Raw genomic sequence first — 23,961 nt, 5'->3', positions numbered from 1 at the left:
ATCTGGCTTTAAGTTATTGGTGTAGTGGCCTCGTTTCTGAACCAATAATTGCCATTTGTTCTGAACCCGGGGCTGAGTATATGCAGCTTGAGTCTCACATTTATGATAGATGGTCCTGTATCATCAGTGTCCTGACAGGAAAGAGGAACAAATGAGAAAGGTATGGGAATGTAGGAAACTCTTAAAATTTTCATCTGCTAGATAACCTTCCACTGCCTTCAGAATTGACCCCCCACCCTTTCCCTAACCCTGTTGAATTGTAGTCCCTTAGAATAAGTGCCAATGTGTACCTTTATTAGACTGGGCCTGGAGAGAAAAAGAGGATTGTGTGAAGGAGTTTGTCTGTAGCAACTTTGGTGGGGGGGGGATGCTGTCATCCTAGAATGGGATCCTGGGGAATGTATTCACCAACCTCATGATTCTCCATGCCTTCAGTTTTCTGATCCACCTCCTGCTGGAAGCCAGGAAACAAGGGTGTTCCCTGATGCGGTGGAAGGTATCTAACACAATGAACTTGTAAGAGTTCCTTGCCTGGCATATCTTATACTTTATTCATACACCTGGAGGATAAACTGTATTGATCTACAACCGTGTTGAAGACATATTTTAGATGTCACAATGATTCTTACTGCCTGCATGGTGAGTAGATCTTTTCCTATAGGTCTGGGTCTGGCTCCTCATTTACAGGGTTTGCATATGGTAACCCACTTGTTTCCCCTTCCCTATCTGCCTGGATTGAAACTATTGTGTCAGGAATTGCCCTAGGATGGAGAGCCTTCAGCTCCCAGCCTGAAGCACCTAAGTGGCAGTGGAAGCTGCTACTTTATTTCTAGATCCTAACTTCATGTGTCCATTTGTCTGACATCTTGTCAGTTCTCTCTCTTTGACTGATTCAAAGACTTCAATGTCAAATGCTTTCTGCACTGCTCCCCAGCACTCTCTAACCCCATCACTTAGTAGTAACCACACCTGTTCTCTTTGGAGATACAAACATTAACTAATTAGTCTTTAGTAAATAATGTAAATAACTAAAGAAGAATTGGAAGGGCACAGAGTTAAAGCACTTGTCCAGATGGCCAAGGCACTGAGGCATCTATGCACTGTCCAGATACATCCATTGAAGGTTACTGTGATGGTTAATCTTTTGTGTCATCTTGGCTAGGATATGATGCCCAGCTGCTTGGTTAAACACCAGTCTAGCTGTTGCTATGAGTGTACTTTTTAGATATGATTAACATTTTAATCAGTAGACTTGAAATAAAACTAATTACCCTACAAAATGTGGATGAGCCTCACCAATCACTTCAAGGCCTTAAGAGAAAAGACTGATGTCTCTTGAGGAGGAAGGATTTCTGCCTCCAGGCTGCCTTTGGATTCGAATTTTAGCATCAACTCTTCCCTGGGTCTCTAGCCTGCTGGCTTGCCCTGTAAATTTTGGACTTGACAGACTCTGTAATCACATGAGATAATTTCTTAAAATAATTCTCTCTATATATACATTCTATTGGTTCTGTTTCTCTGGAGAACCCAGACTTAAATGGACATTGATTTATGTATTTGGAATCTAAACATACAGGGCAAGTTATTCAAGGACACAACTTGATTGGCTACAAAAAATGTGCAAATCTCTTAAGGAATTATAATGGTTAGTTTACTATTTTTAGGCCTGGCTGCACATTAGAATCAACTAGGGAAATTAAAAAAATACTGATGTCCAAGGCCCACTCCAGATCAATGAAGAATCTCTCAGGAGTGACCCTGACAGTGGGGTTCTAAAAAGCTCCAGGGCAATACTAATGTGCAGCCCAGGTCAAGAATCAGTGAATGTAGGCAGTCTCTGGGAAGAGCTAAAGCCAGTTCTGAGAAAACACAAAGAGAGCCCTTCTTCCTGGAGCATAAAATGCAGCCACCTATAAGGGACAAATTAACCAGGAACAATACTCATGCTGATTACACCTCTTCACCCCTGGCATTCACTGCCAGCTCACTGGAACTTTCAGTTTCAGGAAACCTATAATTTATGGAATTCCTTTGAAGATGCCTCTGTGAATAATGCATATCTGTCTACTGTCCATCAAATGATTTTGTCATTCTGAGTGGGTATGACCAACATGAATAGTCAGAATTGAGCTCCTGCTGGACTTGAAGGAGGATCACCCTTCTATTCATAATTACCTTATGTCATTGGAATAGAGCTTTGCCCTGGATTCACAAAAGACTTTGGCTTGACACGCTACCTTACCTTAACCATATGCTACTGTGCAGGCTAAAAAAATAGTGTCTTTTGAACACTGACTAGAATTATATTCATTTCCTCCCAAGATAATAGATTCTGTTGAACATATTCATTTTTCAAAGACCATTCAATATCAAGGAACATGCATCTGATCTTTAGGTGGGTGGTGCGGTTAGAGCCAGATGAAGTGAGTGGAGGCAAATTAGTGAAGGTTGTGCCCCCGGACTAACCTCTCCTTGGTCTAAGGGGCCATCCCATTGTTGCTACAAGGTTCCCTCTGCTAGAACCTTGGCCTCTAACCCTTGTCCTAATTTATTGAGGTGAAGCTTGAAAGTGGAGCTATTTTTACCTTTTGAGCACAAAGATAGCCAGCACTACATGGAGAAGGAGTGTGCTGGGCAGCAAAGTTGCAAGGGACGTGAATGTTCGCCTTTGTTCTTTGTCTATGCATTTGCTCCCAGACACATTTCCTACCAGGTGAGGTGCCTGGCCTGCAAAGGTACCTGTGTGCACTGTGGAGGACCTTGCCATGCTATTGCCCCCACCTGCAACAATGGTACCACTTTACAGAGCATGGGCACCATGATAACCTCATGTTGTTCTCATTCTGTTCAGGCAACTACAAATATCACCATTTGGGGGCAAAGAAAATCATAGAGAAATAATGACATTCTGTTCTGTGCCTGTCCTCACATGATTAGGGAATGGAAGCCCTAGGGCTAGAATCCTGACCCAACTCCTATTCCAACACTCTTGAAGTTAATGCTATATTTATCTGCTTCTCTTTACCAGGAAAGAGGTATTATTTGTGCATATCTTTGGAAAGAGAAAGAAAGGTCCTTTGGAGGCAGAGGAATGTTGAGGGCAGCTGCCAGTGCCCTTGCTTTAGGTGTCTGTAAGCAGGTGGTATTTGAGCGGCTCCTCACCTGTAATGTCCAGTGAAGGGTGACGAGAACGTGGTACTGCCCTAGTGCTCACAGGCCCTGCCAGGCAGTGGAGGAGTGGAGTAGCTTCTGGGGCAACCTGACTTCACTGTTGGCAGGGAAGGGCCTTAGAGGTCTGGAGAGTCCCCATGGCTGGAAAGGGCCAGGGGGCCGATGAGAGGCTGACATTCACTGCTGCTCTGGAGAACATGGAAAGGATGAGTGCAGGTGGGACATGGTTGGAGAGAGGGAGCCAGGAGAAGGCGAGCCTGCACTGGAGTGGTGGTGGCCCTGGCTGGAGGCCTTGTGTGGTGGGTGGCGGAACAGAGCTTTGCCAAGAGTGAAATTGGGTGTGCATTTGTATGGCCCAGAAATGGTGGGACTACATGTTTTCCTATGTAATCTGAGCAATGTTTATTATTACAAGAATGTTACCTTCAACATTAATAAGAGGAGAACAACCATTCAGTTGATAGGAAGCCACCTCACACTCCCTCAGTCCAGGTCACATTGTTCCAAAGCCTGACCCCAGTGAGTGTGTCAAGGGGGTCTGGGATTCTGTCACCCCACAGACTCCATCAACTACTATCATCTCCCAAACACCAATGCAAACTAATACTATTGTATTGCCTATCAAACTAGAAGTGAAAACATGGTATTACTCAAGGACAGTGAGAAAATTTTATGAAAACGCATGTTCAAGGGCACTCACTATAGCATTAACTATAGTGGCAAAAGCTGAAAACAAGCTAGATATTCAAACAGGAAAACAGGTTAACATACAACCCTATAGTGAAGTTTTTAGAAATGGTATTTCAAAGAATATTGAATGACATGGAAAATACTCAAAATAGATGGTAAATCAAGAAACAACATATATTCATATAACCACTGTGTTTCCAACATTATAAAATGTGTGTGTTTATATATGTATTTATGCATAAAAACTCTTTAGGGAAATAGCAAAATATTAATAATTAGCTCCAGAGAGTATGAGGTTAATGATGATTTTCTTTTCTAATTTTTTACTTGTCTATATTCTTAAATTCTTTACACTGAATATATTTTTATCACTAGAATAAACCCAAATGTTACTAAAATACACAGAAGACCCCCATGAATTTTGTCCTACTAGTTTGTTAGAAATAAGATGAGGTAGAAAAAGGCCAACATATTTCATGTTCTGTCATTCATTCATTTGTTCAGCATTTATTGAGAGACTAGTATGTCCCAAGGTTGTACAACATAGAAACCCAATGTTGAGTGATGGGAGATGAAATCAGAAAGGTTGATTTCTGATTATGCTAAATAATTAGGGCTTGCTTCTCTAGGTCAGTGTTGTTCAAATTGTCGGTCTCAAAGTCCAGTCACAGGTCATGAAATAACTTGTCAGATTATAGCCTGTGTTAAATAAAATACAAAGGAAGAGAATAGAAAATATCAGAATACTTCACCTATACTAAGGTTAAGTATTGTTTGTGAAATTTCTTTCTCTTTTTATTAACTTAAAAATGCTTTTCATTCTGAGATAACTGTAGATTCACAGGAAATTGCAAAGAAATTCACAGGGAGTTCCTGTGCACCTCTCTTTTGGCTTCCTCCAATGTTAACATCCTACACAACTGCGGTGTGATCAAAACCAGAAAATTGACATTGGCATAATCCATACAGCTTCTTTGGATTTCACCTGTTTTGCACACATTCATTTGTCTGAATGTGCATATAGAGATCCATGTGATTCTGTTGCATGTGTGGCCTCATGTATTCACCACCACAATTAAGATGCAGAACTATACCTTCACCATAAAGCTCCCTTGTGCTATCCCCTTCTAGCTACACCCACCTGCATCACTCTCCAGCTCCTGTCAACCACCAATCCATTCTCCATGAAATATACTTTTTATTTGTGTGACTGGGTGTGCACACATGTGTGTCAAGACATAAAATATATTTCTGTGAGCTGCAGTCAAAAAAATTGAAAACTACCACTGCATGCTACAGAAAGATTGAAGGCTGGGGTGGGGGGGCATAGAATCATCATATTTATTTTAGAGGTCATCCTGACAAGAGTGTGGAGGATGAATTGAAAAGAAGTGTGAAGTGGGGGCAGAGGGACCAGCTCTCTGCCTGCACCTGTGATGAGTTATTGAGTAATGATATAGAACAACTTTCCTTCTTTCCTTTTTCCCTTCCTTCCTTAGATCATTAAATATGATCTATATAAAATATGACATTTGTGTTATATAATTTATTATATATAATACATGAAATATTATTATCAAAATATTATATCATATAATGACAGCTGTATACCCACTAGTTAATTAGGATAGTGATATGGTTAATTATTTTTCACAATAATTAATTAATTAATTTTAATTAATTAATTTTAAAAGATTTTATTTGTTTATTTGAGAGTCAGAGATAGTGACAGAGAGCACGAGTAGGAAGGAGAGGGAGAATCAGGTTCCCTGCTGGGCAGGGAGCCTAATGCTGGGCTCGATCCCAGGACCCTGGGATCATGACCTGAGCTAAAGGCAGACGGTTAACCAATCGAGCCACCCAGGTGCCCTAATCATTTATTTTTCACAATAATTGACTTCATCCATATTAGCTATGGTAATGTTATGGTTCTGTTCATTGCTACTTGTGTTTGATTTCCTTTACTATTCTTTTATTCTACACTGTGAATTTTTAAATTAAAAATACTGAGGTTGGTTGATTTAACTTGTCATTATCAGTAAAGTTTGTCATTATCAATAAAGGGCAGCAAGCAATCTAAACAAAGGTCATTGTTAATGAGGAAGTTAAGACATGAGCCATTTCACAGAAAGCAGTGAATTTTGGTTCTGGTTTATTATATATCTACTCTTATGTCTTCTCTTTGCACTTTACATTGGTGGGGGGTGAGTGGACATATGGAATGTATAAAGGGAGTTTTAAGAGTACTTTGTAGGTGATGATATGAATATATCATACTTATACTCCAGACTGGTTTTTTGTTTGTTTGTTTGTTTTGGGGGGGGTCCATGCTGGGTGAAGCCACATTTGGAGGACAAAGACAAATATGACAAAATGGACAAGCCCACTAATTAGGCAGTATGCAGAAATCTAAAAATGAAATGCTCAGGACTCAGATTTAGTGGAAAGACAGGGGTGTTAGCTAAGACACTAAGGAAAAAGACATTGGCAAACTTGGGAAACCAAGGCAATCTTTGTCAAAAAGGCGGGTGAGAAATATTCCTCAGGAGTCAGTGGTGAGAATGAGAATATTTCCTAGGTCACATCATTGTTATAAGTATCAAATCTACCATGTAAATGCTGGCTTTTGGGGCGCCTGGGTGGCTCAGTCATTAAGCGTCTGCCTTCGGCTCAGGTCGTGATCCTAGGGTCCTGGAATAGAGCCCGCCTGCTTCTCCCTCTCCCACTCCCCCTGCTTGTGTTCCCTCTCTCACTGTGTCTCTCTCTGTCAAACAAATAAAATCTAAAAAAAAAAAAAAAAAAAAAAATGCTGGCTTTTGTTACTACCATCAAAATGCTGTTGAATTAATAAATACTTCTGCTTTTTTTAATTTAAATGAGCCAAGGCACATCACAGGTAGGGTAGGAGATGAGAGTATTAGAAAGGCATTCATTTCCTTTCCCTTTATCAAAAGGGTTTGTGAACTATATTGTGCACCAGCTACATAGCCACATTCTAATTCTGTTTCACATCCAGCACTGTTCTGACTAATTCCTAAGTTCCAGTCTCTACCAACTACTCATCTGGTAGATCCCTGCTCTACATGGGAGCTCTTTTATATTTCTAAAGCTTATTGTCTGTAAAAAGACATTTTTCTTTGCCTTCTTGCATTTTGACTCTGAATCCATGGTGAAATTTTAAGCATTTATCTCTTTTCTCATTAAACAATGACCTGGTCAGAGTGCCAAGATTTGTCTTAATGACGAAACCTTGCTCAGCCCTAAGATTTTTGGAGCAGTGCAACCCTGACTTCCTCACAGTCTGCTGGATGGTCTCAGGAGCCTATTCCTCCTTTGGCAGGAAATGTAGAGGAGGTCATCCAGGAGATCTTCCTGCATTCTGGTCTGGGATTCTCTTTAAGTGTGGAATTGAAAAAAAAATTCAGGGTGTCTTGTTTCTGTATAGACAGTGCCTTGTTTTTACAGACTGAGCAGCATTATTCCCCATTTCTTTCCAAGATATTGAGTAATCATTTAAACATATTAATTAATAGAAAATGATTGGTCAGGGGGCTGGATCTTTTTGGCAGAGTCTATAGCTGTCCTCTCCAAATTCTGGAGCTATGATAAATTGGAATTCTTTCATTTGTCCAGAGGAACTGGAGACTATGATTCTGCCATAGGTGTGTGATGCCTCATCAGAGCCCTAACTTCCCATGTGGTCAGCTCAGGTGGGAAGGGAGGCAACCAGAGGGCTGGCAATTATCTTGTTTCTGGGAGCTGAGCTGCCAGTTGTTTGAAAAGATTGGAGTAAAAATACCAGTGCAAAGCAATAAACACAGGAGAACTGATGGTTTGGAAGAATTGTCAGTGTATTTACTTCAGATGAAGCTTTGAACTCAGATGGTACATTAGACCCTTTCTCTCTCTTTTCAAAAAATGTTTTCTGGAAGAAATATCAAAAGCTCCTAGTAGGGGAGGACTGTGAAGACAGACCCTAGCTAGCAGGTGAAGCACTTAGGCCTCCTGATCCATTGTAACAGCCAGCCCATCATGGTTGAGGAGACATTGCTGTTGCTAATAGTCAGGGGAGGTGGGAAGTTGATTATGACATCTGTTAGTCCTGTGCATGCATTGTTCTACTGTTCTTTATCTTTTTTTTTTTTTTTTTTTAACTGTTGGTCTGTGATGGCATGAAAAAGGACTATGAGATTTGGGAAGGTGAAATAATTACCAGCTTTGAGCACAAATGGGATGACCTCTGTTCTATCAAACTAATAGATGCTGTATATGATGTTCATGATTGGGTTATATGGTCCACTTTCCAGACAGATGCAAATAACCAGAAATAGAAGCTAAATGCTGTGCAGAACTGGGGCAATTCTGGGTGTCCCTGGACTCAGTGCTTGTGGTGCTATCTTAATGAACTGTGGAAGTCAGAACAATCAAATCTTTAAGCTGTGTCCAATTTCTCTTAAGAAGAGAGACAGCCTGAGGCAAAACGCCTCAGGTTTCAGGAGGAAGCAGCTAAGCATGTAAGGGAGGATCATTATCATCAGGGAAAGGAGAGGTGGCACTGAGCCTGTCACTTGCCTTGCCAAAGCAACCTGGGGCTGTGTCAATGTGAGGGAAGGGAAATGAGCCTATTACCTTTGAGAAGCTAGCCAAAAACTTTTTTTGTTTTTTGCCTAAAATATCCTAAAAATGGAGCCGATGATGAACTGAGGAAAGAAGCAGTTTGGGAAGAGAAGCTCATATTAACTGGATAATTGAATTAATTTTTACTTTGGGACTTGGTTGTGTGTGTGTGTGTGTGTGTGTGTGCATGCATTCATGCATATTTAATGTTTGGTCAAAAAAAGGTGCCCCAAACCATAAAACAGACTCTTAACTGTAGAGAACAAGCTGAGGGTTGCTGGAGGGGAGGCGGGCAGGGGGATGGGTTATATGGGTGATGGGTATTAAGGAGAGCACCTGTGATGAGCACTGGGTATTATATGTAAGTGACGAATCACTAAATTCTACTCCTGAAACTAATATTACACTATATGTTAACTATCTTGAATTTAAATAAAAACTTGAAATAAAAAATGTGCCCAAAATGGTACTACAAAGGTAATTATGTAAGATTTTTTATGTTTAAAGGACTTTATGTACAAATTTGCTCTTTTAAAGGGTACATAATTTGAATATTGGCTCAAGTGCATTTTTTTTTTTAAGATTTTATTTATTTATTTGAGAGAGAGAGAATGAGAGAGAGCACATGAGAGTGGGGAGGGTCAGAGGGAGAAGCAGACTCCCCGCTGAGCAGGGAGCCCGATGTGGGACTCGATCCAGGGACTCCAGGATCATGACCTGAGCCGAAGGCAGTCGCTTAACCAACTGAGCCACCCAGGCGCCTTCAAGTGCATTTTTATTGCTTTTCCAACTTTTGTATTCCCCAATAAATATTTTTCTCTTAAATTGGAATCCATGCATATGTGAAATACTCTCACATATAAATCACATTCTATTTTTATTTCGGGAAAATATAAAATATTTTTACTACAAAATAAGCAAAGAAACTGTATTAAAATGAAAACTGGGCAATATAAAGTTTCAAGAATCACCTCATGGTGAATTTTATCATTTGTTAAATATCCCTCTCTTGGTAAGACTCAGCTTTTGACATTGGTTTCTATTTTGTACAGTGTTATTTATATTACGACATTGTGCTTTTTTGTATTGTGGTCTAGAGATACCATGCTTCTCCCAGTTGATTTTGAGAGGTAATCTTCTGACCCAGTCTCTAAGAGATGCTATCTAAAACATGCCTCCAAATATGTTTAAAGTTATAAAATAGAAATAGGTCAAAAATAGGATGATGCTACATTTTTTTTCTTTGAATGAACATATGTCACTAATGCATGTTTGATTACTCTCTAAGTTACTTGATTAATAAAGATATCATTTTCTCCATTAGCCAGAATAGAATGTGGAACTATGAAATATTTATATAAAACTTAAAATTATCATTCTCTCAGATGAAGTATGTCAACATGCCTTGGGTAACACTCATATCATGTTGTTCTAAATGAAGCCCAAAGAGGAATCTTTGGAGTATCTCAACTTAGCATTTTGAAAACCTTTTAGTATCAGGGGCATCCAAATGAAAATTATCTTTCCATTGAATAACCATCCATTTGTCTTCCCATAACCTCTGAACTTTCTGGTCTTCAGTTCCTCAACATAGACACCCACATCACTAAATAGCCCCTCAGCTCCCAAGCACTTTAGCCTCTTGGGTCCCCCTCTGTACTGGCAGTCATTCTTACTATGTGAGAATAGTCTTCTGTTTCCCACTCTTTCCTCAATAGTAAGGTCAAATTTCAAGTCCACCCTCTAAAAAAATATTTTCCTGCTTACACATTAACTTAGCTTCTTTTTGATCCCATTCCTGCAGAAATTGAATTTGGTCACATTGCTCCTAGTATGTTGTAAGATTCTAGAGGAGAATTTGCATTATTTTACATTCTGTACCTGTTGAACGTGGCAACTTTTAGAAGTCCGTGATTCATATAGGGCCATACTTAGGAGTGATGATTTTCCTATCCCTTCCCCCCAACGAAACTGCTCATATTTGTGCACATGTGAAAACAAGAGGCTCACTACAGGAAAGCTGAAAGGGGACAGTGTGTCTCACACGACTTGCCTGAAGGACCTCTAGGAAGAGGGGGTGTCACCAGTGGGGTTTATCAGTTGATTGTGTGTGTACTTCTATGTCTAGCAGAGCATGACCTCCTCTCCCCATGGGCAGCCTCTCTGTATACTCCACGGATAGAGTCACTATCCAGCCACAGGCAAGAGCAAAAGGTCAAAATCCCCTAGGCTGAGCTGCCTCTCTCTGCTTCTTATCCTATGGTTGCCTCTGATGACAGTCTGCCACTCAGCAGCATTTCTAAAATGGCATTGGATAATTAAGGAGTTCACTGTGGAACATTTAATAATTTAGGATATTGTCTCTAAATCTAGAGGTGCTTGTATGCTTGGGAAATATTGTTAGCATAATTTGGCAATTACAAAAAGTGTACACGGTAAATCAGCAACCTCACTGTCTTCACCAGAGTTGTTCTGCAGGTGAAATAATGTTGTAAACATGGCACCATAACATGGTGTTTTAGGGCGTTTGGTGGAGAGAAAACAAGGGATACGGTGAGACTGATAGATGCAAATTGTAAAATGGAGTTGTGTTCTTTAGCCTGTCTATAAGACTGTGTGTTGTGAAAAGAATATTTGGTTTGAGGTCAAAAATTGCTTTAACTACTTGCTTTATGATTTGATGCAAGCCATCTAATCTCTCTTTCCTCCAGTCTCCTTATCTATAAAATGGGGGTGAGAATAGTACCTGCTCAAGTTGAATAACAACTAACAGATTTAAGAGTTTATTATGTGTCAGGCAGCGTTCTACTAGTTTAATATTATTAACTCCTTTCATCTTCAAGCCCACACAGTCAGTATCAGTATTATGCCCCATTTTACAGATGTGAAAACTGAGGCACAGAGAACAAGCAACTTGTAAGTGGTAGAATTATAATTACTCAGGACATCTACTCCAAAACCAGGAAGATACACCTATTCTCCAATGCATTTCACAGGATGGTTGTTCAGGTCAAATTGTTTCTTTAGCTCTGATGTAAAATAGAAATATTAGATGTTATAGTATTCAGGATGATGTAGATTTAAACATATACCATTCTTTTACTGGCTTTTACTGGCTAGTGTGTAGTTGTGTTTTGAGGGGTTTGATTTGACCCATGTTCTATTCAAATCCATGGCATAATAAACCATGCATTAATAGGATTATAAACTTCCTGAAATGTAGAGCTGAAAGAGCAAAAGCAATCTGCACATTAGAGATCAAGGTTAAACCTTTTTCAGCACTCAGATTGCATCTTTTTTTGTTTCATTCAGGGACAGCTTGAGAAGCAGCTGGGGTAGAGTTATTAAGAACAGGGCTTTGAACCTTGGCTCTGCCACTATTAGCTTCAGGATAGTAGGAATATCACTTGTTCTCTGTGCCTTGGTTCTGTATTTATAAAATGTGAGCAATAGTGTTACCTTCCTTATAGGTTGTGATAAGGATTAAGATAATATGTGACCAGCATTTGAAAGCGTATCTGGCACGTTGTGAGCTCTTTCTATAGATATTAGCTATTATTATTCAGGCTCTCCCAGAATATACTTTCTTTTCAAAATTAGTAGAAACAACATCTAAAACAGGCAGACAGAGGCAGATTTTTCCCTAATAGGTGTGTATGAGGAAGGGAAGTATGGGAGACAGAGGAGTGAGGGAGAAAATGTAAAGGAATAAGTACTATACATGAACTAGGCAAAAACTCATAGACAGAGAGAGACAGTAGTGACCTGGCAGGGAAAAATGGAAAATGCATTCTGGGGAAGATCTGAAACTCCCAGTGGGAGATCTGAAAAGGAAACCCAGAAGGCAAATGGACATGCCCCTGGCCTCTCTCAGGCCAGCCTGGTCCTCACTCAGATGCAGGTATGAGCTGATATGGAAGGCAGGTGTCTGCCACAGGCTAGAGACTGGGGAATGCGATTCTAACTCATTCTCCTAGAGCTATGGAGGCATTATTTCTAGTGCATTTTTCTTTATGTCAGCTAACACTGTTCAGGATAGACATTCAGGGCCCTCTAAAATAAGCTTATTTTTTCATAGCAGGCACTATCTGAGCTGAGCATATCTCCAAATTCAGCAGAACGGTTTCTGTGTGCAGCTGTAGCTTCCATTTCTTAGCATGGTTACAAGTGTCAGAAGTACTCCTCAAAAGATATTTCTTTATTAGCATCCTATTGTTAGTAGTTTGGATTCAAGGCATTGAAATAGTCTCAATCACATCACATTTAAATAAAAATAAAGAAAACATATAATCAAAGAGGATGAGGAAGAAAGTCAGCTGGAAATAGTGAACCAGTTAAAAAATGTGTCTTAACCTCACTGATATGAGGAATTCTTAATCTCAGGAAGCAAACTGAGGGTTGCTGGAGTGGGGGGTGGGGTGGGAGGGATGGGGTGGCTGGGTGATAAGACATTGGGGAGGGTATGTGCTATGGTGAGCACTGTGAATTGTGTAGGACTGTTGAATCCCAGACCTGTACCTCTGAAACAAAAAATACAATATATGTTAAAAAAAAAAAAAAGAAGAAGAAGATAGCAGGAGGGGAAGAATGAAGGGGGGGAAATCGGAGGGGGAGATGAACCATGAGAGACGATGGACTCTGAAAAACAAACTGAGGGTTCTAGAGGGGAGGGGGGTGGGAGGATGGGTTAGCGTGGTGATGGGTATTGAAGAGGGCACGTTCTGCATGGAGCACTGGGTGTTATGCACAAACAATGAATCATGGAACACTACATCAAAAACTAATGATGTAATGTATGGTGATTAACATAACAATAAAAAATTTAAAAAAATAAAAAATGTGTCTTAGGAGAAATTTTAGCATTAATTGTTTCCAGTACAAGAGACAAATTCATCAAGAGTTTTAGACCATATGAATCTTACTAGACCTGCTTTACTGAAAATATTATGATTTTTAATTTTGTACAATTAATGTCTGTGAAAACGATCACATTTTAAATGTAATCTTATTCATATCATTGACTTGTTTAATGAGTTTAAATTATAAGTCTTAATGATTATCACAGTTCTAGATAGAATCAAATCAATATGCTTTTATGTTTTTAAAAAAGTGGTCAGTGCTTCTGTGTAGCAGATGGCTTAAAATAAACAGATGATGAATTATTTGTGATTAGTTTTCTGAAATGCCAAGCTTTTTCTTAAAGTTTTGTATGTGGTTGGGGGAAAGGATGAAGGCCCACAATGACTGGATTCCGAGTCCTGGCTCTATCACTTTCTAGCCTTGATATCTTAGACAAGTCAGTAAGCCTTCTGAGCCTTAGGTCTCCTTATCTGTAAAGTGCAAGCCTGAGGGTGAAGGTGAGAGAGTGTGTATAAAAGAGCAAGCACAGTTCTTGATACCTGTTAGGTACTCAAAAGATGGTGGTTATCGTTAGTAGTCTAGTGGTTTTATAATCTGCCCACAAATTGTTTGACTCATCTCCCTTCAGAAAGTGGAACCTGATTCTCCTCCCTCTGGATGTGGACTGGACTTGGTGACTCATTTGTAATTAATAGAATGTGGTTGTAGTGATGATGTGTAATTTCCAAGACTAGGTCCTAAAGAGGAGACTTTTGCTGTCAGCTGCCATGTTGTGATGATGTGCAAGCAGTCTGTGGAGAAGTATGCATGAAGGAGCCAGCCTTGGAGAGAAACTGAGATCTCTTGCCAACGTTCAGTTCCAGCTTGCTGGCTATATGAGTGAGCTGCCTTAGGAGTGGATCCTTCATCTTAGTCAAGCCTTCAGATGACTGCAGTCCTGGCCAACATCTCTGCAGTCTCCCAAGAGACCCTGAGTCAGAACCATCCTGATTCCTGTGAGATAATAAATGTTTCTTGTTGTAAGTCACTACATTTTGAGGTAATTTGCACACAGAAAAAGACAAAGAGTACAGTAAATATAGCAGCAAAACACCCCAGAGTGCCATGAAAAACTTGAATTGGTTAGCAGCCCCTGCCTGTGTCTAGGCAGTTACAGTTGATGCTAAAAATCAATGGGGTGATTAATTTGTTAATGTATCCATTTTTGTAGCAGATGTACTAAGTGCTAGCTTTGAACAAGGCCCTTCATGGGTCCTGAGAACCATGTGAGCTGCAGGAACCAGAATGAGTTACTAGACAGAGACCAAGGCTCCCAATGGTCTTTATCCTCCAGATGTAACCAAGGTCTCAATGCTACCTCCTAAGGATCTTCTGTTCATCCATGTGTCTCATTGTCACCACCCTTGGGCACACCACAAATTGTCCCTGCCCAGGATCACTGGCTTCCTATTTACATTCTCATCCTATTAAGTAATATATATCTATAATTATGAATTATAAGTAGCCAGACTGAACTATGTAAATTAAATCGATTTTTTCCCCTGCTTAGAACATTATGGTGTCTCTCCAACCACTTTGAAAACAATCAGACCTTTTCTGATCTGTGAGTCTCTACATGATTTGAATCTTATTTGCCTTCTTTTTTGAATTCATTATCTCCCACCTCCCTCTGGTGATTATGCTTTAGCTACACTAACTTTCTTTCTGTTCCTCAACTCACTGTGGGATATTGTCAAAGAAAGAGTCCCAATAAGTCACCTCTCCCTGTATTCATACCCTTCTTTGCCCCTCCCACATTGACTGACTTGCCCCTGTGACTTATTTTGACCTCTGAGACAAGAGCAAATATGATATAAGAGGAGGCTTGATAAATACTACATATTGGGAACTTTCTCTCCCTGGATGCTTGTAGAAGAAGCCTGAATTACCCTGCTGTTTCATGAGTGACACACGGCTCAGTTTCCTTCATTATTTCTGCCAACCTCCACTCAACCTCCAGACATGCAGTGAGCCCAGCACATGAGGGAGTTCAGAGGTCATAGAATAAGGTGCTATAGCTCGGTCCAGCCCAAGCTGCTAAACTTTGTGATAAATACAGATGCTGTATTAAGCCACTAAGTCACTAAGCAAAAGATAGCTGCTACACACTAAGCTCATTCCTATCCCTGGGTCCTAATACTAGTTGTCCCCTCTGGTTGGTATGTTCTCTTTCCATATCTGCTGTAGAAGCTCTTTCTGGTCAATTAGATATTTTAAACCACAGCATGTAGAAGGCCTTGTCTGACTACAAGGCCAAAGGGGTCTTATATTCACTCTCTGTCATGTCATTATGTTTTTCCTCATATCATTATTTCATGTTTTCTTGTTCACCACAGTTTATCACATCTAAGACATTGTTGGTGGTAATCCATTCCTGTTTCAGAAATTTTAAAATATGAAAAAAAACCAGTGCTCTGAATTGATGAAATACAACATTTGATTATTTATTACTTTGTGTCTTCATGAGAGTGTATGCTTCATGAGAGTAGAGACCTCCTGCTTCGTCTTGACCCCCTTCAATCATTCTCCATATTGGAGTTAAAATAAACTTTCTAAAACACTAATACAATCACACTACTCTTCTATTTAAAATGATTAATTCCCCCCCCCCCCCCCCTTAGGACAAAACCCAAAATGCCTACATGGCTCACATGCCCTTCATGATTGGGCTCTTGCCCACACATCTGTCCAGATTCAGACCACCCTCTGCTTTGCTCGTTTCTCCAGCAACATCTGTCTTCTTTCAGGTCTTAGACCACATAATTCTGGCCTCAAAGCTACTAGCATTGACTCTGCCAGATATTCTTTCCCAGCCTCTCCACCTGACTGACTTTGCCAATCATTCATCCTCAATTGTTACATCCTCAGTGAAGCCTTTTCTGCCCCTCCTAACTGACTTAACTTCCTCTCTCATAAAACTCTACACCAATAACTGTTGTAATTATAAAATATTTGTACAATTGTTTATTTAACACATTTATTGAATACCTACTAGGTACCAGACACAGATTTAGGCACTGAGGTCACAGCGGTAGATGAAACAACAAAAATATGCCCCCTAGTGGAGTCTATGCTTCACTGAAGGCAAATAGTCAATAAATAAGATGAATATAGAAGTAACATGTTAATGACTGTTATGGAGAAAATTAAGGAACGAATAGGGAAATACAAAATCCTAGTGGTCAACAGCTGTATATTTACATAGAATGCCCATGATAGGATCTGACATTTCAATAAAAACTGAAGGAGATGAGGAGCAGATATTTGGGGAAGTGAGAAGAGCAAGTCCAAGCGTACTGAGGCAGGATCCTGGTCACTGGTAATGGATTTTAAAAACATTTCATTCCATAATTTTCACAGTGCTCTAGTTCAAGAAGTAGAGAAAAATCAATATATTTTTCTTTAAATACATGAATCTTTACATAAAGATACAGTCTCACAGAGTATGGCTTAAACAGGCAAAATGTACTGTGTCTTGCCAAAGAGGCAAGTCCAAAGTATTGGTTTCTCAACTTTTTATCAGATTTGTTTATGCCGAAGGAGGAAAGAGGCAGGTGGAGTCATTCTGAAAGGGTACACATAGAAAGTGAGTCTTGGTTGCGTAGAGGAGGAACAGTTCTTCCACCACTGGGACTCAGTAGAAGCAGCAAGCCAGGACCTGGTGTAGGTCCTGCAGCCTTCGGTTGACCTTGAGACATAGCCGCTAGGTCTTCTCTCGCATAGAGCCAGCTGGATATATGCTCCTAACTAGGAAACAAAGGGCAAGTGTCAGGGATCAAATCAGCCAATATCATTTGCAAGGGACCACGTAGGTACTTAATGAACTGCTTTTTCTTGTCAATGGGTCTAAGCATTGATGTTGAAGCTGCACCTGTGAACAGTCTCACAACCTAGCAATCCTTTTAGAATACATAACTAAAAGCCAACTACTCACATATATTTCAAACATAGCATTCGTGCATAAACTGCTGTGTTCTAAGCAAGTTGCATCAGCCACCTTTACATCTTAGGCCCATAGGCATGACTTTGGAGTCTGATGAGCAAAGAACCTGACTACAGCAAAAGGAGATTAGCCAAGCTAAACCTCACCAAGACACCTAGGAAGAGGAACAATAAACTGAATTCATGGCAACATGTACATGACCGATACTAACAATTTTGTAAAAGCAGGTTTTGTTAAAAGCGGGAGAGAACGGTAGAATGAGTGTCCAAGTGTGAACCTGAGAGGGGGAGAATGGGAGGATGCAAAACACAACTCTGTCTAGTTCTCAACTTTATTTGAACTTGCTCAGTTTGGCTGTTTCTCTTCTCAGTGCAAAGGGGATCTTGGCCCATAATGTTCCTGTCAAGGTTTATTATTTACCAAGCCTGCCAGTTCACTGCTTTTTCTCCAGATAAAATGTATGATATTTTTATGATTCTGTTTATTCATTGATTCATATGTGCTTATATTTACCCAACAAATAATTATCATTGCACTGCAATCAGTTCTATAGAGATGGACAAGTGAAGATCTTGTCTTATATATCAATGGCTTTCAAATATGTCTGTGTAACAGAAAAGGCAATATATATGTTTAATAACTTAAACATTCATTATAATGTTATATAATTAAAAATATGAACACCTGCAAGTTAACATTCTGGTGAACATCCTTCCCAAAACTGCTCTTTTGCTTGCTCTTTCTCTTTCTTTTTCTTATGTTTGTTCATTATTTAGGTGGTTTTAAATACATTTCTGATAGGAAGATAAAGGCTTCCCCATAAGAAATGTTAAAAATATACACAAGATCATAATAAATTAAAAATTCTGAAGCCTCGAACAAAGGATGGTTTTGTTAAATTATTAATGTAGCCAAGTAACAGAAGTTTAGATTTTAAATTGTTTTTGCTGTATTAAACAACATCATATTTGATATCTTGGTGTATGCCTTTCCTAGGTGTGGAATTATTGTGGAATTATTCAACCACCCTGTGTAAAGCTGCACCACCAACCTTACACAAGTGCTCTCTGTGAAGGAAAGCGTATCAGGTATAGCATGGCCTTTTGTGGTTCGAGTAAAGTTGATTATTATTGTTTTGTTCTTTTTAGGTTTCTGTAGATATGCTATGCAAAAATTGAAGGAGGGGCTAGCTAGAGAAATATTTGTTCTGTTAAAGTCTCTTGCTACTTCTAAAAAGCCACTTCATCTGAGTGGACAAAGAAAGAAAATATATGCCTAATTTTGGGCAGAGACCCATGCTTAATTTTGAGGCAAAGCCCCTGAAAATGCTGCACAGGGAAACCCACGGTGTGTACCAAAGCTTGTTTCCCTGTATGGTGGAATACCACTTTGCACTTTATTTTGCTAGTAAAAATAGCATGGACCAATAAAAGTAGCAGCTAAATAGTATTGGGCTCAATACAGTATTTCTCTTATTTTATGCTCCCCAGTACCTTAAAAGGAACTGCTTTGAAGTAACAGAGAAGTAAGTTGAAGTCACTGATGCAACCAGGATTGGATCTACAAAGTTTGACTCCAGAGTCATGCCCTTGACATTAGTTATCTTGACTTTAATAGATATGAAGATGAAAATAAATTCAGGGCACCTGGGTGGCTCAGTCAGTTAAGCATCTTGCCTTTGGTTCAGGTCGTAATCCCAGGGTCCCGCGATCGAGCCCCAGGTTGGGCTCCCTGCACAGCTTCTCCCTCTCCCTCTGTTCCCTTGCTCCTGCTCTCTCACTCACTTTCTCTCTTTCTCTCTCTCTCTCTCAAATAAGTGAATACAATCTTTAAAAAAAAAAAAGAAAAAAAGAAACTCTTAAGGAAATTTTAAACAAAATCAATTTTATTTGAGTAAGATACTAACTCACAGATAACTATGCAATATCTTTTTAATCCAGGGTTCACATTAATGTATTATTTATTCAGAAATATTTATAAGTACTTTCCATTTGTCAAGTACTGGGACATACAGTGGTGATTAAGGTAGACATGGACCTTACCTTCATAAAGAGGTTGGACTGTGGAGGGGACTGGCAGGAAAGCAGGCTGCCACAGGATTGTGGGGTGAAGCCTCTCAAGGTGAAGTCCAGCAGGCTGTGGGATATGAGGAAGAGGACCCAAATTTCAACCTTAGGTCTAAGGTTTATCTTTAAAGCAGATTAAAGGTAAGTACAAGTGGTTAAGTTTACATACACAACTTAAAAACAAAGTGTAGTCCTGTCTAAGAATTCTGTTGGAAATATTAGACAACTATGACATGCAAGGTTCATGGATAGGTTACTTTTTATTTTCTAACTGGCTTCATGGTATGACCAGAATTTCAGATAAAGCTTAGAAAAACATGTAACTTTTGGAAACTTGGCAGTTTTCTTTAGTTTAATGTTTCTCATAATTTATGGATCTCATGGGAAAGTTGTTTATCTCTAGTTTCTGGGATTTGCTAGAACTTTATAGAAATTGTCTGACAGGCAGCTTTTGGAGAGATAGAGGTTTCCAAAATTTATATTTCAACCTTTTTATTAAGGTCTCTTGACACCAGATTTCCCAGCTGGTGAGCCAGATTCATTTAGATGGGCTTCACTGTGAAAACTGGGTGTGTCCCATGGTGATGGCCATGCTCAGCACTGTCTCATCAGAGCACCTTAATGGAGTGGCCTTGTCACTAGGGCATCAGTGATCTTGTGAAAGGGGCTATTTGTCTTTGCTCCCTATGCATCTTCAGGGCGTGCACTGCCTGACACAGAGTAGTTGCTCAATGATTATTTGTTAAATGAGGGAAGTATATGTCTGGGAAAGCTAAAATATAGAAAGATAAGTGGATTGATATTAGGTTGTCTGCCATAGCAGTTCCCTTTCCATGTTACAAATTCGCTTTATCTATTCTGTCATAAGTGTGTAGTATCTGGATAAAAGGCACCTTAGGTGAACACAATATGTTGAAACAGCTACAATTTCCACAGTCTATTCTGTTCTCCAATGTCAAATCACACTTTTCAGTAAGTGGCATCACCATTTCTCAAAATATCCTAGAGAAGCATTTGAAGCATGTGCTTTGAGGAGATGAGTTTGTTTTCAAAATATAAAGTGTGTTCCTATGTGCTCATTTCAAGGAAGATAAGAGAGGAAGAATGGTATGTTCTAAATATCTTTATAATTTGCACATCTTCGATGATAATTTATTGTAACTGAAAGGAACAGCCTCTGCAACATAGACTATGGGCTCTTCTGCTTTGAGCTCAGAGGAATACACATGGTATGTACTGGATCTGAGCACAGAATGCTTCTATCACTTCAGCTGTACAGGAGATATTATCAGCCACACTATATGACATTCACTATCTAATTCCTTTCACTTCTTTCGGTAAAGACACCGAAAGAACTGATTTTAATCTGAGAATACCTCTTTTAAAGAAACTTCGAGAGATTTAGTGCTACTAGAGAAGCTAAAAGATACTGAAGTATTTGTTACAAGTGAGGAAAGCTGTAAAACAATGTAGAATAGGAAATGTACACCTGATGACCTCTCCCCGACCTCAAAAGATAGTGAAAGGGATCTGATAGGGATGACAACTGTCACTGGTTATGGATGTTACACTTACTTTCTAATGGAAAGACAACAAAGGCCACACTCAGTGGGTATTCAATGATCAGACAAAACCATTGAGAAGCATAAGGGTCTTACCTGAACATTGGTTCAAAGAAGTGTTCTAGCACTGGGAAACACTTAACAATACATAGAGAAAGGAAACTCGGATTGATGTTTAGGTTGTCTACCTAAAATGATCACAAGAGAGGTATAGATGGAAAACTATTCTGCACATGATTTTTTTTCCAGGAATATAGTATTGGTTTTGTAGTGCATCTTTCACCTAAATGTTTAGGTGGCATCTGTAAAACATAGATTCTTTCATCCGTATATCAGAATGCCTGCAGTAATTGTGACACTGGTGTATAGACAGTTATTTCTGTACTGTGTAAATGAGGATAAGTACAATTTTATCACAGTTAAATTGAAAATTATAAACTGGGAAAGGTAGTATGTATATATATGTGTACATATGTGTGTTATGAACCTAAATAAGTTATTGGACATGATATGTGAAACGTGTTTTATTCAGTATGATAGCTATCATTGTAGGAAAGTAGAATAAGTTAAACTTGCATGTCATTTATTTGAATACTTAAAATTTGTGTGATATAAGTGATTTTTCTTATTTGCTTTATGCTGATATTCATAGTTGTACAAATCATTTTTCTGTTCAGACTATTTCTAGGGAATATAAAATAAATATTTTGAAATGATATGTCCCCCTAATCTAGTAATAGTCATTTCACTAAAGCCATAAATAGGTGGACATAATGATGTCTGAAAACCTTTATGATTTGGGGAATATAAAATAGGGTGAGGTACATCAACTGCAAAAGCTAAAATCCTAGGAAACATAATTATCTATTAATTATGTCTTTGGTTTGTTATTAATGAATAAGGGAGGGGGTTCCCCAAGACAGTAGAAATGATTCCATGGGATAATTAGAGGAATGAAAAATGTAAAGGGAATGTTCTCAGTAACTGTTAAGTGATGTGTGTGTGTGTGTGTATACGTATTTACATATATCTCATATACAAATGTATACTTCATTCTTCTAATTACAGTTATTTCACACTTTCCCACATGATTAATGTAAATCAGCTTCCATTTATTAAATACATAGATCTTGTTTCAAATTAATGTACAAGATTTGTGAGTAATCGTGAATCAGTCTTATTTGATCTGAGTGCATGAATATGACGTATTATGCTTATTTCTATTTTAAAATGTAGTTATACTTTTAATGTGCTTTGGTGTTCCTTCCTACTACCTTTTACTATGGTCCATAGATATAAGTCTAAGATAATTAAGAATTTTCATCCAAGAGGAGAGAAATAACAATAATTTCTTTCCTGAAGAGTTTCTTTAGCTCAGTTTAAAATGTTTATGTGAGAAAAGGCAATTGAAGAACGTATTTCACATAAGTGTTAAATTGTTTTTAACTAATTATTTTTATGTCAGAGCATAGAAACATATATTAAGTCTATATATTTAGAGACACATTCTTCAGTACTCTGTCAACTGTTAGTATTTTCTTTTTTTTTTTCAGATAAATTATGAAATTTATTTATATTTCACCATTTAAAAGCCAGAACATAACAAATTTCACTTTCTGGAAGTCATCTTATTAGAAATACATGAAGTGCACTTAATACAAAGAAATTGGTTTCTGGGTACCACCAGTGAAATGGACACACTCTCATCCGTTCCCTCAAATGAAGGCTTTGTCAAATTTCCCTCCAAACTTAGACCTCTCAATTCAGGGAGGTCAGAGTGAACTTTTCCCAGAAATTACAGTGAAGACATGGACCTTAACATTTGGGCCCTCCCAAGCAACATCACATTAGAAAAAATTATTTTGCCCCCAAAGGGCACTGTCTTTGCTGGTTACTAGGCATCTGCAGCCCCGACTGGCAGAGGGAGAAGCCCCCAACAGCAGTACACACAGGCCCAAAGCGCGCTGTCACTTGCAACCTCAGCCACTGACCAGAAAAACTTTCCATGCTCAGTGTAGAGAGGTCTGACATGAAAAAGGGAACCTAAAGCCACATGCCTTTTGGTCAATCAGAGGTTCTGCTCCTACATGTTAGACCGACAGCTCTTAGCCTTGTATTTATTAATATTCGTGAAACATGGTGAACTTCAAGCTTCTTGAGCTATTAACAAAGCAAGCTTCCAGTACACAGTTTCCATCAACAAATGCTCACAGGAGACATGTTTACCTTCTGAACAGTGTGTCTTGTCAAAAAGAGATAGCAGGCTGTGATACTAGATTTCCTATAACCTCTGCTTTAGAAGGCAGGTTTTCACACACTGATTTACACGTGGAAACCATTTGTGATAGAAAAGCAATACTCAGTTTAATCTAAGTTACCAAATAAAAGATAAATTAACTATAGTATCCACTGGAGCCCCTAAACCTTTTCCTTCTTATTCATTTGAGGACTCCTTCTTGTGCTTCAAGGACAAGAATGTAAGCAAGCTCCATATAGAGTGGTAAACATGACTCAGTCATTTGAAAATATGGCATTAGTTTGAAAATCAGAACCAAAAAGTTATGGCCCTCACACTGCTCTTAGCTGACCCTCCTCCCCACTTATGGATAAATGGAGTTTAACTTTCCTAACCTAGAAACACTTATTCTCACTAAAAATATATGGTTACACCTTATCCTAAAAAGGCACCATGCAGGCATTTAAGACTGAACCAGTTAATTCTAAGGGTGTGCAGGAGTGGTAGGAAAATACCACTAATCAAAACTTCCAGCATCAGATCATGCTAAACCCAGAACATTCACCCCAACAGGCCTTTTGAAATGTTTCCCAGGGGGTAAACTCCAGCTTTTGGCAGCTGCTGCTAAGGGCCAACAAACAAGAACTTCCAGAGCACAGAAGGAGCTCCGTCACCAATCGGATACACACACCTCAGGGATAAGGAGAGAACATGCTGGTCTCATTTGTGCTATTCATGACCCAGAAAAGGTCCTGGCTGGCTCAGAGGACCTGAGAG

The sequence above is a fragment of the Phoca vitulina genome, unplaced genomic scaffold (assembly GCF_004348235.1).
Source record: "Phoca vitulina isolate PV1807 unplaced genomic scaffold, GSC_HSeal_1.0 scaffold86, whole genome shotgun sequence".
NCBI lineage: Eukaryota > Metazoa > Chordata > Mammalia > Carnivora > Phocidae > Phoca > Phoca vitulina.
This window is presented reverse-complemented; position numbering follows the sequence as displayed.